Below are 16,085 nucleotides of genomic sequence, written 5' to 3' on the forward strand. Positions count from 1 at the left end.
GTGCTTGCCATGGCGGTCTTTGCCCTGTTCAGCGGTGCTTGACTTTGCTGTCTCTGACCTGTGCAGCGGTGTTTGCCATGGCGGTCCCTCATTGCCCAGCGGGGCTGTGGTTGCCGGGGCCCTCCTGGGCACTGACTCTGGTGGTGGCCTCCTGGCCAGTGACGATCGGGCTGCCCTCCTGGGCACTGACTCTGGCGGTGGCCTCCTGGCCAGTGACAATAGGACTGCCCTCCTGGGCACTGACTCTGGCGGTGGCCTCCTGGCCAGTGACGATCGGGCTGCCCTCCTGGGCACTGACTCTGGCGGTGGCCTCCTGGCCAGTGACGATGGGACTGCCCTCCTGGGCACTGACTCTGGCGGTGGCCTCCTGGCCAGTGACGATGGGGCTGGCGGTAGCCTCCTGGGCAGCGGGGATGATGGCGGCCTTCTCCGCTATGCTGCTCTTTCCAGACTTTGGCGCTGTCTTCTGCCCCTTCCCCACCTTGGGAGGAGCCACAGCTGAGTGGACAGTCCCCCCGGGACCCTTGTGAGCGGCTTTGCCGGCTGGAGTCTTCCCCCTATCCCGTCGGGCACTGTCCAACTTCTGGTGCTTCACAGGGGGGGGGACTGGCTGTGCTGTGGCTCCGTGTCACACTGGCTGCCCTGGTGCCCGGTGCACTCCACATACCTCTAACAGGCACCACTGGTACCGGAGATTTTTTGGTTGAGGTGCTAGTACGGGACCTATGAATTGTAACTTTTGTTGATTTGGGTGCAGGTACATGCGCTGGAGGCTGTCGTGAGGTGGATGGCTTTTGGGTGGGTGTGTGCCTGCGTTTGTGTAGTTTGAGAGGGGGCATCACAGACCCACTGGGAGAGGACACAGGGGACATGTAAATGGTAGTGGGGTGGTGAGTGCAGGTGAGCGGGGTGTGGTGGTGGGTGTGCTGGTGCGGGACGTAGTGGCTGTAGTGGTAGTGCATGCAGGTGAGAGTGTAGACAACACTGGGAGGGAGGAGGGAGACGACGAGGAGGGGGACACAGTGGAGGCAGTGGATGTTGCTGTGTCTGTATGTGGGTGATGCTTGCGTGAGTGCCTGTGGGATGTGTGGTGCTTATGTTTGCCTGAGATTCCCTTGTGTGTTGACGTGTGTGCAGGCTGGTCTGATGGTGTGCTTGGGATAGGCTGGGGTACAGGGGATTGGGTCTGGGTGGAGGAAGTTGGAGGGGGGAGGCTAGAGACAGGGACAATGGCTGCCATCAGTGCTGAGGCCAGAGATTGCAGGGCTCGATGATAGGCAGCCTGACCAGAATGAATGCCCTCCAGGAATGGATTAGTGCGTTACAACTCCCTTTCTACACCATGGATGGCATTCACAATGGCAGACTGCCCAACAGTGAGTGACCTGAGGAGGTCAATGGCCTCCTCACTGAGGGCAGCAGGGGTGACAGGGGCAGGGGCTGAGGTCTATGGGGCGAAGGTGATGCCCACCCTTCTGGGTGAGCGGGCACGGGGCGAAGGCTGAGGGGCTGCTGGGAGGGCGGTGCTGGTAGGGGGGGTGGCGGCTGTACCTGTAGAAGTGGGGGGCACAGATTTTGCCGCCACCACAAGGGAGCTCCCATCGGAGGACGAGTCCTTGTCGCTGGTTGCTGATCCGGTGACCGCTGTGAAGCTCCCCTCGCCCTCCGTCCCACTGGTGTATTCAGAGTCCGTGGTGTGGCCCTCCATGGCCATGTGGGATGCAGCTCCCTCGTACTCCGGTGCCACTGTACCTCCGCCTGATGATGCTGATGCACAAAAGAACAGGGAGAGCACAAAAAGGGGGGGACGACGACAGAAGAAAGACAGGTTGAGTGCATGGCTTACCGTTACCGTTGCCAGACAATACAGACACAGCAGCCCCCTGCACTACGCCGCGCTGTTGGGCTCTACTGATGCAGTTCCTGGGATATGGCCTACATGGCTATGGTGGACATCAGCACACATAGATGGCACAGGGGCATGTATACCTGTACTTGGCACTCTACAGAGGTGGGGTGGAGTGCCACATAGCCTGCATTACGGAGTGGCCTAGCCTACGGAACTCGCCCTGGCCTAGGGAAACCCACAGCCCTCCTCCCCCACCCAGACACTTTCACTGCGTGCAAAGTCCGCTGCATGAGAGTGTACTCACCCCCTTGTGTCTGCTGTGATGCCCTCAAGTGTCCATCCAACTCAGGGTAGGCCACCGCCAGGATCCTGAACATCAGGGGGGGTCATGGTTCGACGGGCACCCCTCCCATGTTGGGAGGCCATCCCCAGCTGAGCCCCCGCCGTCTTGTTGCTCCAGCGGCGAATGTCCTCCCATCTTTTACGGCAGTGGGTGCTCCGTCTCTGGTGGACCCCCAGGGTCCCGACGTCCTTGGCGATGGCACGCCAAATATCCTTTTTCTGGTGGGCGCTGACCTACATGAAATGTACAGGGGAAGAAGAGAAGTCATTACCAACTGCACCGTCGAAGTGAGTGGCCCACATCCCTACCCTTGCATGTGGCACATGCATTCACAGTCCTTCATGCTCGCAGAACTCTGCCCCCTTCCTTCTTACAACCAGCCCTCTCCACTCAGGCATAGCCCATACAACTTTCTCCCTGTGTACTCACCTGTTGGTCTTGAGGACCGTAGAGTAGCGTGTACTGGGGGAGGACCCCGTCCACGAGCTTCTCCAACTCCTCTGCAGTGAAGGCAGGGGCCCTTTCCCCAGACGCACGAGTCATTGTCTCTTCCAGACCGAGGTCACAACAGCACTTGCAGTATAGGTCCTCTCCTGTCGAAGATCAGGTATTGAGTGATTGAACAGATAGAAAATGGCGGTGACGTCCGCGGCGGTGACGTCCGCAGCGGTGCGTATCATCACCGCCGGCGCACTTCTACATTGGCTCCTGGGACCCATAGGATCCAATGTTAACCAATGCAGCATTGCGCAGCGGTCTTCGACCGCCTACCCCGACGGTGTACAACGCCAGCGCAGTTACCTCACATCCCTTTGTCCCAGTTTAGAGGTCAGGCAGCCGCCATTTCAGGGGCCCACATGGCTTCATTTTCAACTGCGTCACACATACCTAGGCCTGGACTCAACACACATACAGACAACGTTTTGGATTATTTTTCGTGTTCTGTGTAGCTGAGGGTACATACCTCTGAGTTGTTTGACTCTGTGGCCGCTGTTGTCCTTCCTAGGCACCGTCAGCTGGGACATGTGAGGAGATGGCAGAATCCTCCGGTGTACCGACCGCTGGTGGACCTGTTGACAATGGAGGAGCAACATTTAATCATCACCTACATGTTTGACCGATCCACAATCCAGGAACTGTGTACCCAGTTGGACTCTGACCTGATGTCAGCTATCCGCCATCCCACAGGGATCCCCCCTCAAGTGCAGGTGCTATCAGTACTCCATTTCCTTGCAAGTGGGTCTTTTCAAACAACAGTGGCCATGGCATCAGGGATGTCCCAGCCCATGTTTTCCAACGTGTTGTCCTGAGTGTTGTCTGTCCTGCTGAAACACATGAGGAGCTACATCGTTTTCCCTCAGGTGGAGGATTTGGCTACTGTTAAAGGTGACTTCTATGCCCTTGGACATATCCCCAACATCATAGGTGCCATTGATGGGACCCATGTGGCTTTGGTCCCCCCCCCACAGGAGTGAACAGGTGTACAGAAACCGGAAGAGTTATCATTCCATGAATGTACAGATGGTATGTTTGTCAGACCAGTACATCTCCCAGGTAAATGCTATGTTCCCTGGCTCAGTGCATGACGCCGACATCCTGCGGAATAGCAGCATCCCTTATGTGATGGGTCAACTCCAGAGGCACCGTGTGTGGCTATTAGGTGACTCTGGTTACCCCAACCTGTCATGGCTACTGACCCTAGTGAGGAATCCCGGAACCAGGGCAGAGGAACGCTACAATGAGGCCCATGGGCGGACTAGGAGGGTGATAGAACGCACCTTCGGCCTCCTGAAGGCCAGGTTCAGGTGCCTCCATATGACAGGTGGTTCCCTATTCTACTCACCAAGGAAGGTGTGCCAGATCATCATCGCCTGCTGTATGCTTCACAATCTTGCTTTGCGACGCCAGGTGCCTTTTCTGCAGGAGGATGGTCCAGATGACAGTGTTGTGGCAGCTGTGGAGCCTGTGGACAGTGATGAGGAGGAAGCAAAGGAAGAAGAAATTGACAACAGGGACTCAGTCATCCAGCAATATTTCCAGTGACACACAGGTGAGAACACTTTCTTGCCTACTACAAGTACTTTCACACTTCTACCTCTATCCTGTCTGTCAATTTCAAGCAGTATTTGGTAACTGAGTTGTACATTTCCCTTACGGTTTCACAGGTGTGGTTACCAACGTGTGTCATCTGCTTGCATTCTTCATGGACTTGTGATGTGTGACATAGGTATGTTGACATTACATTTGAGAACGGATTTTGTCACTGTCATAGCTAATACACATTTTCAAAATCACAGACTGACTCTAGATTGTTTTGTGCTTCAAGGGTGTTTATTGAAGTGCTAATTATTGGAGGGGGTGGTACAATGGTGAGGGGTGATGGTGGAGGAATGTCCATGGCAGAGTCCAGTCTATTAGTCTCACAGGTGCACTGCCCATATGGGCATAGGAAGTGGAGCTGGGGCAGTTCCAATATGGGCAGGGTTACAAAGTGGGAGAGTGGGATGACAATCAGGGTGGTCTTATTTCTTGGTGGGGGTCTTGCCATCGTGCTCTGTCCTGTTCCTGGATCTCAGGGACCGCTTGCGGGGTGGTTCTCCGTCTGCAGGGGTGGGGTGCTGGTGTGGTGGTCCTGTGGCGGGCATCCTGTCCACTAGCGCCGGCGGAGATGGTGGGCAGTTCATCGTCCATGCTAGTGTCAGGGGCCCCTCGGAGTGCCACGGTGTCCCTCATGGTGTTCTGTATGTCCTTCAGCACCCCTACGATGGTGCCCAGGGCGGAGCTGATGGTTCTGAGTTCCTCCCTGAACCCCAAATACTGTTCCTCCTGCAGGCGCTGGGTCTCCTGAAACTTGGCCAGGGCCGTAGCCATCGTCTCCTGGGAGTGGTGGTATGCTCCCATGATGGAGGAGAGGGCCTCGTGGAGAGTGGGTTCCCTTGGCCTTTCCGCCCCCTGTCGCACAGCAGCCCTCCCAGTTCCCCTGTGTTCCTGTGCCTCCGTCCCCTGGACCGTGTGCCCACTACCACTGCCCCCAGGTCCCTGTTGTTGTTGGGGTGGTGGGTTATCCTGGGTTCCCTGTAGTGGTGGACACACAGCTGATTGACGTGTCCTGGGTACGAAGGTATGGGCCCGCTGGGTGGGTGCTGTGCTGGTGTTACCAGAGGGTGGAAGGTCTGTGGTGGCCTGTGACTGGGTGTGGGGAACAGACTGTCCCGAGGCCCACGATGGTCCGGGCTGGTCATCTAGATCCAGTTGGCCAGAGCTGCTTTCATCACTGTGGGCCTCTTCTGTTGGTGGGGTGGAGATGTCTGGACCCTCCTGTCCGATGACGTTGGGTAGTGGTCCTGCAGGGGTGTAAAAGCATGATTATTGCATCTGTGTGTGTCATGGTGTGCAATGGGTGGGTGACCGTGTACCCCGGTGCTAGCATTCCTGTGTGGGGGCTTGTGTGATGATGGTTGGGGGGGTGTTATGGGTATGCTTTAGTGATGGGTGTCCATGCTTTGTTGCGTCATGCAGGGCTTGGTGTTGGGATGGGTGGTTTGTGTTATTAGTACATTAGTGAGGAGTTGGAGTGATAGGGGAGGGGGTGAGGGTGGGGGTCTGTGATAGCATGCAGGTAGGGTGGGGGATATGATAGTTAAGATTTGACTTACCAGTGTCCATTCCTCCACCGACTCCTCCGAGGCCCTCAGGATGCATAATGGTCAAGACCTGCTCCTCCCATGTTGTTAGTTGTGGGGGAGGAGGCGGGGGTCCGCCGCCAGTCCGCTGTACCGCGATGTTGTGCCTGGAGACCACGGAACGCACCTTCCCCGTAGGTCATTCCACCTCTTCCTGATGTCCTCCCAATTTCTTGGGTGCTGTCCCACTGCGTTCACCCTGTTGACTATTCTTCGCCATAGCTCCATCTTCCTAGCTATGGAGGTGTGCTGCACCTGTGATCCAAATAGCTGTGGCTCTACCCATACGATTTCCTCCACCATGACCCTGAGCTCCTCCTCAGAGAACCTGGGGTGTCTTTGCCGTGCCATGGGGTGGTGTAGGTGATGTGTGGGGTGGTGTATGTGGTGATGAGTGTGTTGATGTGTAATGGTGTGTGGTCTTTTGTGCGTGGATGTTGTGTGGGTGATGGTGTTGTGTGCCTCTGTGTGGTGGGGCTGTCTATGCAGTGCAGTCTCTCTGGCCTTCGTCAATAATTTTTGGTCGTAGGGATTGTCCAATGTGGCGGTGTTTTGGAGATGTGTGTGTATTTTGAGCACAGCAGTGTGTACCGCCAATGGAATACCGCGGTTGAAAGACCGCTGCGTGGATTCGTGGGTCATGATAGCATGGGCGTGTTTCTGTTGGCGTGACGGTGGAGGTTTTGTTTTTGCCAGTTTAACACTGACCTTTGGTGTGGCGGACTTGTGTGGGTGTCTGACTTTCAGCGGATTCCGAGATGTGGGTCATAAAAGCTGTGGTGGATTTCCGCGGCCGTGGCGGTGTATTGGCGGTCTTCTGCACGGCGGTAAGTGGCTTTTACCGCCAATGTTGTAATGACCCCCATAATGTGTAAAACCGGCTATCAAGGTAAAAATACTGTCTACTTCATTTCTTATCACCCATGCAGCAAAAATGGTGCAAAGGGATCGAACAATGTATTGAACTATTGCAAAATTTCAGTGATGTTTACCCGGGGAGATTTCAATTTCAGCGTTCATTTTCCGCTGTTTATCAGAATGCATCAAAGGATTTCTTGAATCTTGGGAAAGTGCACTAGAAAACACTGTTTTATTATTTTCGTGTGTGCCATCTGCATAAAACAATGCAATAAACACTGTATAATACCCCTGTCTCCTAAATCAAGGCAGAAAGCTGCCATGCTGTGTGAGGCATGATTAAATTAGGGCCTTTATTACTTCTTTCCACTGCAAGGAAAACATTACCTTAGCATGATTAAAGAAACTCTGTCTCAGCCTTTTACAAAATAGCTACAATCCTTTGGCAGTTATGCTAAATAAGCATTTCGAATCAGACTGAAAAACAAGTGCTGCATATTACAAATCTTTAAAAATAACTGTTCCATGGTGTGTGTCCACTGGGGTCGCCCTTCTGAAAAAAAGCTGATCAGCTTGGTCTGCTCAAATCTGATGGCCATATCCACCCCTTGGAAAAGTCAAAGGCCACATAAGAATGCCACTTGTCATTATTGTACTGTAAAGGAAACCCATCCATTTCTTTAGCAAAGAGAAAAATATTTAATGAATTGTACTGAAATGTGTTTCAGTTGTTTTGCGCTCATTGGAGTTTTACCTGGCTTCGTGTCTTCCTTTATTGTACGGTTAAGCTTTGAACCTCGGTTGTCTGAAAGGGGATCTTGTTATCGAAGAAAGCCCATTGTTAGCAAAACACATTAGATTGTAAGTAAATTCGTGTCAGAAAGGCGCTTATGGGGAAGCTAGAGCAGTAACCCCTAGTAACAAGATTGAACTGGCTTTAGTGTGCTTGCTTTGTACTTACAAGAGAAATACAATGAGTTCTAATGTATTCCATATTCCCCACATCCATGTCTCCGTACAGGAGTGACATGGTATTAAAGGAGGGGGCGGGGCCAAGGATGATCAAACTAAAAAATAACTTATAACTAAAAGCTAGCGATCATTTAATGTAACTCAGGCAACACTACAGACATGGTGTACCTTTCATCACAATGAAGAAAAAAAGAATAACATAAATAACCGTTTCTCTTTAGAAAAAGAGCAGAATAATGGTTGGCAGTTCCTTAGGCAGGGGTGGGCGGAGCAGGAAATATGTTTTGTAATGTCTGAATCTCGATATGAACGCGCACAAAATAAACAGCTTGTGAGTGACGGTAGAGCGAATATATTGACAGCTAAAATAGAATTATCTCCGTTCTCTTTTTATTCATTCGCCCTTCTTTTTGGAAATACTGTGCGTTCTGGGGTGTATTTTCAACCCCTTTAAAAGGATTGTTACAGGGTTGAATTGCGGTAGTGTCTAGCTGTAGCAGATAGCACAGGTTTTATTTAGGGAAAAAAATGATCTGATATTGAAGATTACGGATATGGTAAACGCAAAAAGAGAATAGAGGGTAGGACCTATTCTTTCGCACTTCCAGCCTAATCACATAACACAGCAAAGAGAACGGCAACGGATTGTGCACGTCTGCCAACGATCTCTGTGGAGTCGTTCCTTTAGGAAATAAAAGGCCTTCACCCAAGAATGTGTTTTGCTTTAATACTCACCCATTAGGGTTTCAAGGAATATGTGACAGAACAACTAGGTCCTAAACAACTATAGCCTAAACCACTACTGCTAAACAACTAAAAAGTCTCTACAACTAATATATATCTATATATTCTAAACAACTAATAAACCATAAAAACCATAAAGAAAACCTTAGCTTAAAATTAGTTGTTCAGGCAAATGTTATTCAGGCACAATTGTGGTTTAGACAGTAGTTGTTCAGTACTTAGTTGTAGATACTTTTTAGTTGTTTAGCAGTAGTGGTTCAGGCAAGTAGTGGTTTAGACCTAATTGTTCAGGATGTTTGCAATTTTGAATAAATGCCTCTCACTGCAGTGATGTGATCTGATGTACGAATTTGAAACAGCTTGGCATGTTAACGAAATACACATTTTTGAATTTTGAAGAGTCATTATCATACATGTATGTGTTTTGCAATGTATCTTTAAAAAAGAATGTGTTACTAAAGATATGTGGTACAAGCTACCCTCTTTGCTTATTTTACTTTTCTTCAGTTGATATGTAAATAAATGCTTATTCGTGTGTTTAACATATTTTTAAATATTAGTGATAAATCCAGTAAACAGAAGCTCAGTGCTGCTGTTCACCAGCAGAACATGAAAAGGTCAGGAGTGCCGCATGCAGCCTTCTGGCCACACTTTGAGTATCCCTGTTCTAGAATAATGAGTGACATTGTATTCCTTTTTCACTCTGCACTGATAATGGCTCAGTGAGGGTACAAGAGAGCCGGGCAACTGGTAGTGATGATGGTTTACAGATTTGGCCGGTATGCATGGTACCTTTGTGTCTGCTATTTTCTCATAGGGGATTGGGTAAACAAATGCATTCTTCAACTAATGTTCACTTAAATGCACAAATACGTTTAATTGCAAGTCCAAATTCCTATTTTGTAGCCATAAAATTGGTAATTTGCTGTAATTTTTCACCAGTGATTATTTCCTGAGGTATAAAGCATATGTGTAACAAAAATAGCACAGATACACAGAATATAATGAAAAAGTTGTTTATTAGATATAGCTAGGTCATTGGTAAAATGCATACCTACTCTACATGGCAACATTTAGTTCTCAGCGGCTTCAAATGTGGACGCTGTGTATGTCAGTCATGAAAAGTCCATTGTTAATACACTTGAGCAGTGCCCTATAGGGGCTTATACAGTATATTATTGTGCATGTAGAGATATTCATGTATCTTCTACAGGGAACGTACCATACTTCCCAGCTTTTCCAGAGGTAGGTAGTGGTGTGTGGTGTGCTAATGCTGTGTGGGGGATGATGGTGGTATCATCTCTATGAATCCAGTTCAGGGGAGGAGAAGGGGAAGGGACAGCCGATGGGCCATGGCTACTGCCTTCTGTGTTGCCGAAGTGGAGAGGGGGCTTTGTCTCCATTTTTTACATCCCTGTAGGTGGGAGGGATTGCAATCCCTCACAGTGAACTGTCATCTATCTTCAATACCAATTTTTCCAAGAATGTGTCCCAAGCATCCTAGTGTGGTGTTTCCCCCTGCCAATGTGTTAGCAAGAACCAAGAGGTGACCTCTGCAGTCTCCCATTAGGACAGATCCCTCAGCCAAATTTGTCTCAGGGAACATGCAATGGATGTGCACAGGTCTGAGGTTGGTCGCATGTAAGTAGTTAAATTGGGTTTATTTCAGGCGAGGCTTCCTGGAAACTTTACAGACATATTCCATTGTAGCGGACCACTGTTTGTCTGTGGCATCCTGTAACACACAAAAGGAGAGCACTGGGAGGGTTGCTAGCCCACACCGACTCCCAAAGGAAACTATATCAACACTAAAGGTGTGGGGTAGTGGGAAAAGGGGTGGGCCTAGGTCGATTAACCCAGTGCACCGTGTTGGAGTCGCTTAAGACTCTGAAGTGGGGAAGTCATGGTGGGAAAGAATCCACGTAGGGGGGTGCCATGTAGTTGTACAAGGGGACGGGGGAGTTCCCTTACGGACTAGGTGGTCTCACACACATAATAGTGTCTTGCTTCATCATTTGACCACCTAGCCCCACCCAAGTAAGATGATACTACTTGGGCGGACTCGACCTCTTGATTAAAAGAACCAGAGGGAGTGCTAAAATTAGACTTACTGGATAATTACAGAGATCCAGATGGGGTGAGAAATAAAATTACCAAGCAAGTCACCAATTACTACTGCTAGTTTTAATGGGGGTGTATGCTGGTAAGGTTAAGAATATAGGGGAACAGACGGCTCATTAGAGGATAATGTCTCTTAGAGTCTAAAAAGAAATACGTATGACCAACATGTTTCTTCCCTCACTAAGTGCTGGTTGGTCAGGGGCATTCGTCAGGGTCGGAGCACACGTAATAAGTGAGGTGCTCAAAGTGAAAAATAAATATAGGGCCTACCTGAACAGGTAGTTCATAGTGGTGTCGGTCTAAAATGGCTAATAAATAAACCACAGATTATTAACAGTGAAAAAGTGGCACACCACTGCACACAACACAGCACAAGTGGAAGTGCGTGGGAGAAATACACACACACATGCAAGCGTGACTTACCCCGTAGTTAGGGGCGATTTGCCTCTGGTCTGGCTACTGCCGGGGCAGGTTTTCCCTTGTTGTCACACTCTAAGGAGATTAGGAGTAGAACGCAGAGGACAAGAACGTAAAGTAACAGAAAGAGGGAGAACCTGGTAGAAGAGAAGAAACAAGAAGGGAAACCAGAACATCGGGGGGAGACAGGTATACTATAAATAAAGAAAAGAGAAGGGAAAGCAAAGAGCAGTAGGGAGAAGAAATAGAGAGAAGAAAAGAAAGAAGGAGAGAAGGAAAAAAGGGGGGGGAAAAGGGGGGGGAGAAAAAAGATCAGGGAGGAACAGAAGGCGAGTGGCAGGGGGGAGGAAGTGGGAAAAGAAAGTAAAAAATAGTAAAAAAATATATAAAAAAGCGGGGGGGGGGGCCCGAGAGCCCGAACTTACCACTCCAAAGGGAATACCATGGGGGGGTACCTACATGCCGGGGCCAGGCCGCTCTGGTACTGACTGAGTGGCTGGCCTAGTACTTATGGTAGCCGATCGCCGATCGTAATGAGGCCGGGGGCGGAGTTAGGCCCCGATTGCAAGGTGGTTCAGGTGTGCCTGGTAGCGTTGAGGGTAGGCACACTGATTCGGGTGTTGAAAGTGTTATTATTCTTACGCATGATATTTCACTATGTACTTCTGCCCAAGGCTGACAAGACCATGATAATGCATTTAGTATTGTAGCCACAAGAGTACGTAAACAGTCTGACACTTAGGCACATACTCACGTCAGGACCATTTCACAGAACATAAATATGTTTCTTATAACAAACATTGTTTATGCCAGGGAAAGGGAGGGAGGCCATTCCAGCCAGGATACCCACCCATGCTGTTTGCAGTTTCACTACTGACCTCAGCCTTGTCTCTGCAACCAGCCAAGGAGACGGCAGGCAAACCCCTGCTCTCAGGTAATGGGGATAGCTGTTCCTCTTATAGACTAAGTACGGATAGATAGGGCTAGCACTCCTATGCTCTAGCTAGAAGTTAGGGTTTAGGTAGGATTTGCTTGGGTTGTTTATTTTCTTTTCAATATTGCAACAATCATAATCTTGTAAATATCATCGACCTAATAATTGCAGCTCATATATTTTATTGTACATTTCAGTCTTTTTAAATAAATGTATTAAAAACCATTCTGAATCTTTTATTTGGTCTACTTGTGTGTATGAGACCTATGCTAATAAGGGAAAGATGTGAGATTTGTCAACCACAACTTCCCTGAGAGGTCACTGTTAGACTTGGCATCCTTGGTGTGGTCTCCCCTAACTTTTTGCCTCTGCTTCCTAGGTTGTTGATGTGTAATGGACTCTGTTTTTGCAGTTTTTGATACTCTGGGCACTTTACCACTGCTAAGCAGTGCTAAAGTGCAAGTGCTCCTATGTAAAATGTATGTGCAATTGGCTTATCCATGATTGGCATGTTTGATTTACTACTAAGACCCTAGTGAAGTGCACTAGAGCTGCCCATGGCCTGTAAATCAAATGCTACTGGTGGGCCTGCAGCCCTGGTTGTGCCACCCACATGAGGAGTCCTGTAAACATGGCTAAGAACTGCCACTGCAGTGTCTGTGTGTGCAGTTTTAAACTGCCGATTTGACTTGGCAAGTGTACCTTCTTGCCAGGCCTGAATCTCTCCCTTTCCTACATGTAAGGCACCCATAAGGTAAACCCTAGGTAGCCCCATGGGCAGTGTGCAATGTATGTTAAAGGTGGGACATGTACTGATGTGTGGTACATGTCCTAACAGTGAAATACTGCAAAATCCAGTCTTCACTGTTGCGAGGCCTATCTCTCTCACAGGTTAACATGGGGGCTGCTTTTAAATAACCTTAAAATGCAGATTCTCTCTGAGAGCAGATAGAAATATGGAGTTTGTGGCCTCTGAACTCACAATTTAAAAATACATCTTTTGTGAAAGTTGGTTTTTAGATTGTTAGTTTGAAAATGCCACTTTTATAAAGTAGGCATTTTCTTGCTTTCACCATTCTGTGACTCTGCCTGTTTGTGGATTCTCTGCCTGGGTCAGTTTGACAGTTGGGATTTTTGTGAATCCCCTCTAGACAGTGAGACAAAGGGAGCTAGGGTGTAGCCTGCATATTCTGACGAGCCATCTGTGCTAGAGTGGAGGGAGGAGTGGTCACTTACACCTGAATGGGCTGTACATGCGCTCTCACAATGCAGTCTCCAACCCCCTGGTCTGTGTCTGGGGCCTGGCCTGGGCAAAGCAGGATCTTGTGACAACAGAGACTTTCCTTTGAAGTATGCCTACTTCAAAGGCAGAAAGGGGTATAAGTAGTGGACCCAAAACCCCCGACTTTAGATTTCTCCAAGATCATTTCTGGAACCAAGAGGAACCGATGCCAAGGAGAAGAGCTGAAGAGCTGAGGAGAAGTGATGCCCCTGCCTATGACTATGCTTTGTTGGGCTATCCTGCAGTTGCTGTTTCTGCCTTTGAAAGGGGACAGAGACTGGTCTTTGTGGTATATTCCTGCTTGTGAAGAATCTCCAATGGGCTTGAACTGAGCTTGCCTCCTGTTTTGAAGTCTCAGGCCTTCAAAGACTTCCTCTGCTAACACCTGGACTCTCTGCTGAGACTCCTGCCCTGCCAAGTGGTGTTTTTTCCAGTCTTAGGGCTCTTGAAAGGTGAAGTTGGCAGAACAAGAGCTGAAAATCCATGCACAGAATGCAGAACTGAGACATTTTTGACAACCCGGCTCATAAACAACACGCCGCCGGCTTCGTGGCTAAAATCGACACTCCACCTGCAGCATGGCTGGGAGATCAATGCATTGCAGCTGGAGAAATGATGTGCAACACCCGCTTGTGGCTACTGATAAGAACGCAAACTCAATGCAGCACGGTTTTCTAATAACTTGCGACTCGATTTTCCACACATTTTCCTTGGGCATTAAAGTCAACCTGACTCTGCGTGGATTCGATGTGCCCCATCTGGAAATCAACGCATCGCCAACCTGACCGGAGAAGAAACTATTCACAGGCTCCCTTGCGAGGAAGGAATCAACGCATTGCTGCCTTTTCCAACGCATGCTCGCCCGTGCCGCTTTATTTTTTACGCTAACCAGGTACTTTGTGCAAAATCATCATTTCCATTGTTTTCTATGGAGTAAGACCCTTATTCTTTTGAAAATTCATATCTTGACTTGTTTGAGTTAGATAAATATTGCCTATTATTCTAAACTGGTGTGGTGTCCATTTTGAAGTGTTTTCACTGTATTACTGTGTGTGTTGGTACAAAGACTTTACACATGCTTCTGAGTTAAGCCTGCCTTATCATGCCAAGTTACCAAGGGGGTGATTGGGGGTTACCCAGGTGTGTTTCTCCTTTGCCCTGAATAGAGAAAGGGCCTTTACTTGGAAAAGGGGTAACCTGACTGCCAACTAAAGACCCCATTTCTAACAGTCACCAAGTGTCATGTGTCAGGCTGTCACAAATCATCTTTGCTTTTATGTCTAGGTGAGGTTCTGCTAGCTAGCCAAAAAGTTGGCCCAACAGCTGCAAAGACGGTGCAGGATTGACTCAGTCACCCACATGTGTGGTGCTGCCTCCCTGAATCTAGCAGTTTGATTGCAATAATGAGAGTCCTACGACATGGCACCACCAATGTTGGTTAGGAACTAATTATACAGGTCTCCTGAGTACCATTATTAGACGTCAGTGTTCCTAGGGAAAAATCCTTCTCACCTGAATAGGGAGCATCTAGCTAGGCTGTAGGTTGTTCAAGCTTGAACTTTAAAAGGATTCCCCCGTTAGTGTTCCCAACTTTGATACCTATTCTTTTACAATGGAGCAACCAGTAAATATCTCAAAGAACTGTAGACAACCTGTCACACAGTTTCTTTTAGCTAATGGATTAACAAATGAGAGCAGGGATGCTACATTTGTCGTTGAAGCACACAACGCTTACAGAACAGAAATATTTTACTCATGGGTCACCATTCCAGCAATAAACGCAGACTCAAAAGCATTTCACACATATAGAATAGCAAGCAAACCACAACAATACAGAGCATATTAATACTTATAAATGCCTTTAAGTAATCAAGAACACCAGGATTGGTTCAATGGTGCCCTCACACAGGTAATACAACCAGTAAAATGAGGTCCTTTAAGCAATGACGGACCAACATATTTCTTCTAAAGCTCACCCTCCCACCAACCAATGGCGAAGGGCCCAGAAAGATCTGTAACAGATCCCTGACCTCCATTAGGTGGTTCACCAAAAATAACCCTTGTGCATTGCTGATACTTTTGTCAGAATCCCTGTGACATTCAGTACTAGTGCCAGGGTTGTTGTTCAATGTAGTCACATTTATTTGTGTACCCTCTTTCACAACAATCCTACAGTCACTCTCAAACCACCAATTGAATTCATCCTCCAGCACACTTGCGGATGGCAATTTTGTCTGAGCTTCTGCATCCATAACTCTCTTAATCAGCGCTGCATTTCTTTTGCTCCACCATTTACCATTCTCAATCATGAGGGCATGATTGGAAACTTTAACCACTCTACATGCAGGAAACAATTTAGAATAACCTCGTTCTTGTCCAAGAGGTCCCTTTATCTTTACTAGATCACCAACACAAAAGGACACCTCCTTGATCTTGTGCAAAGTGTCAAATCTAACCTTGCTACTATTTTGTTGTTCTAATCCTCCCACACCTCCACAGAACTAGGTATCCTGCTATCGGTCTCCATTTTGTCTAAAACCTACTTAACAGACAGATCACAAGTAGAATGTCTTACCCTCAACAATACAAATGGAGATACGCCTGTAGTAGAATGTGGGGTATTATGGTAACTCAATAATCTATCTTGAAAGGTTTTAAAGATATCCTTGCCTGAACCAATTGCCATTTTGATACACTCTTTCAACATCCCATTCACTCTTTCCACTATTCTATTACCTTGTGGACCGTACAAAGCTACCGTAGGGCGTCTAATGCTGAGAATGTTGAGAAATTCTTGCATGATGCATGACTTGAATTGCACCCCATTGTCAGTAACTATCACTTGAGGATAACCTTCCCTGCTAAACAAGGATGTGAGAAAA

This window comes from Pleurodeles waltl, chromosome 7 (assembly GCF_031143425.1).
Source record: "Pleurodeles waltl isolate 20211129_DDA chromosome 7, aPleWal1.hap1.20221129, whole genome shotgun sequence".
Taxonomy (NCBI): Eukaryota; Metazoa; Chordata; class Amphibia; order Caudata; family Salamandridae; genus Pleurodeles; species Pleurodeles waltl.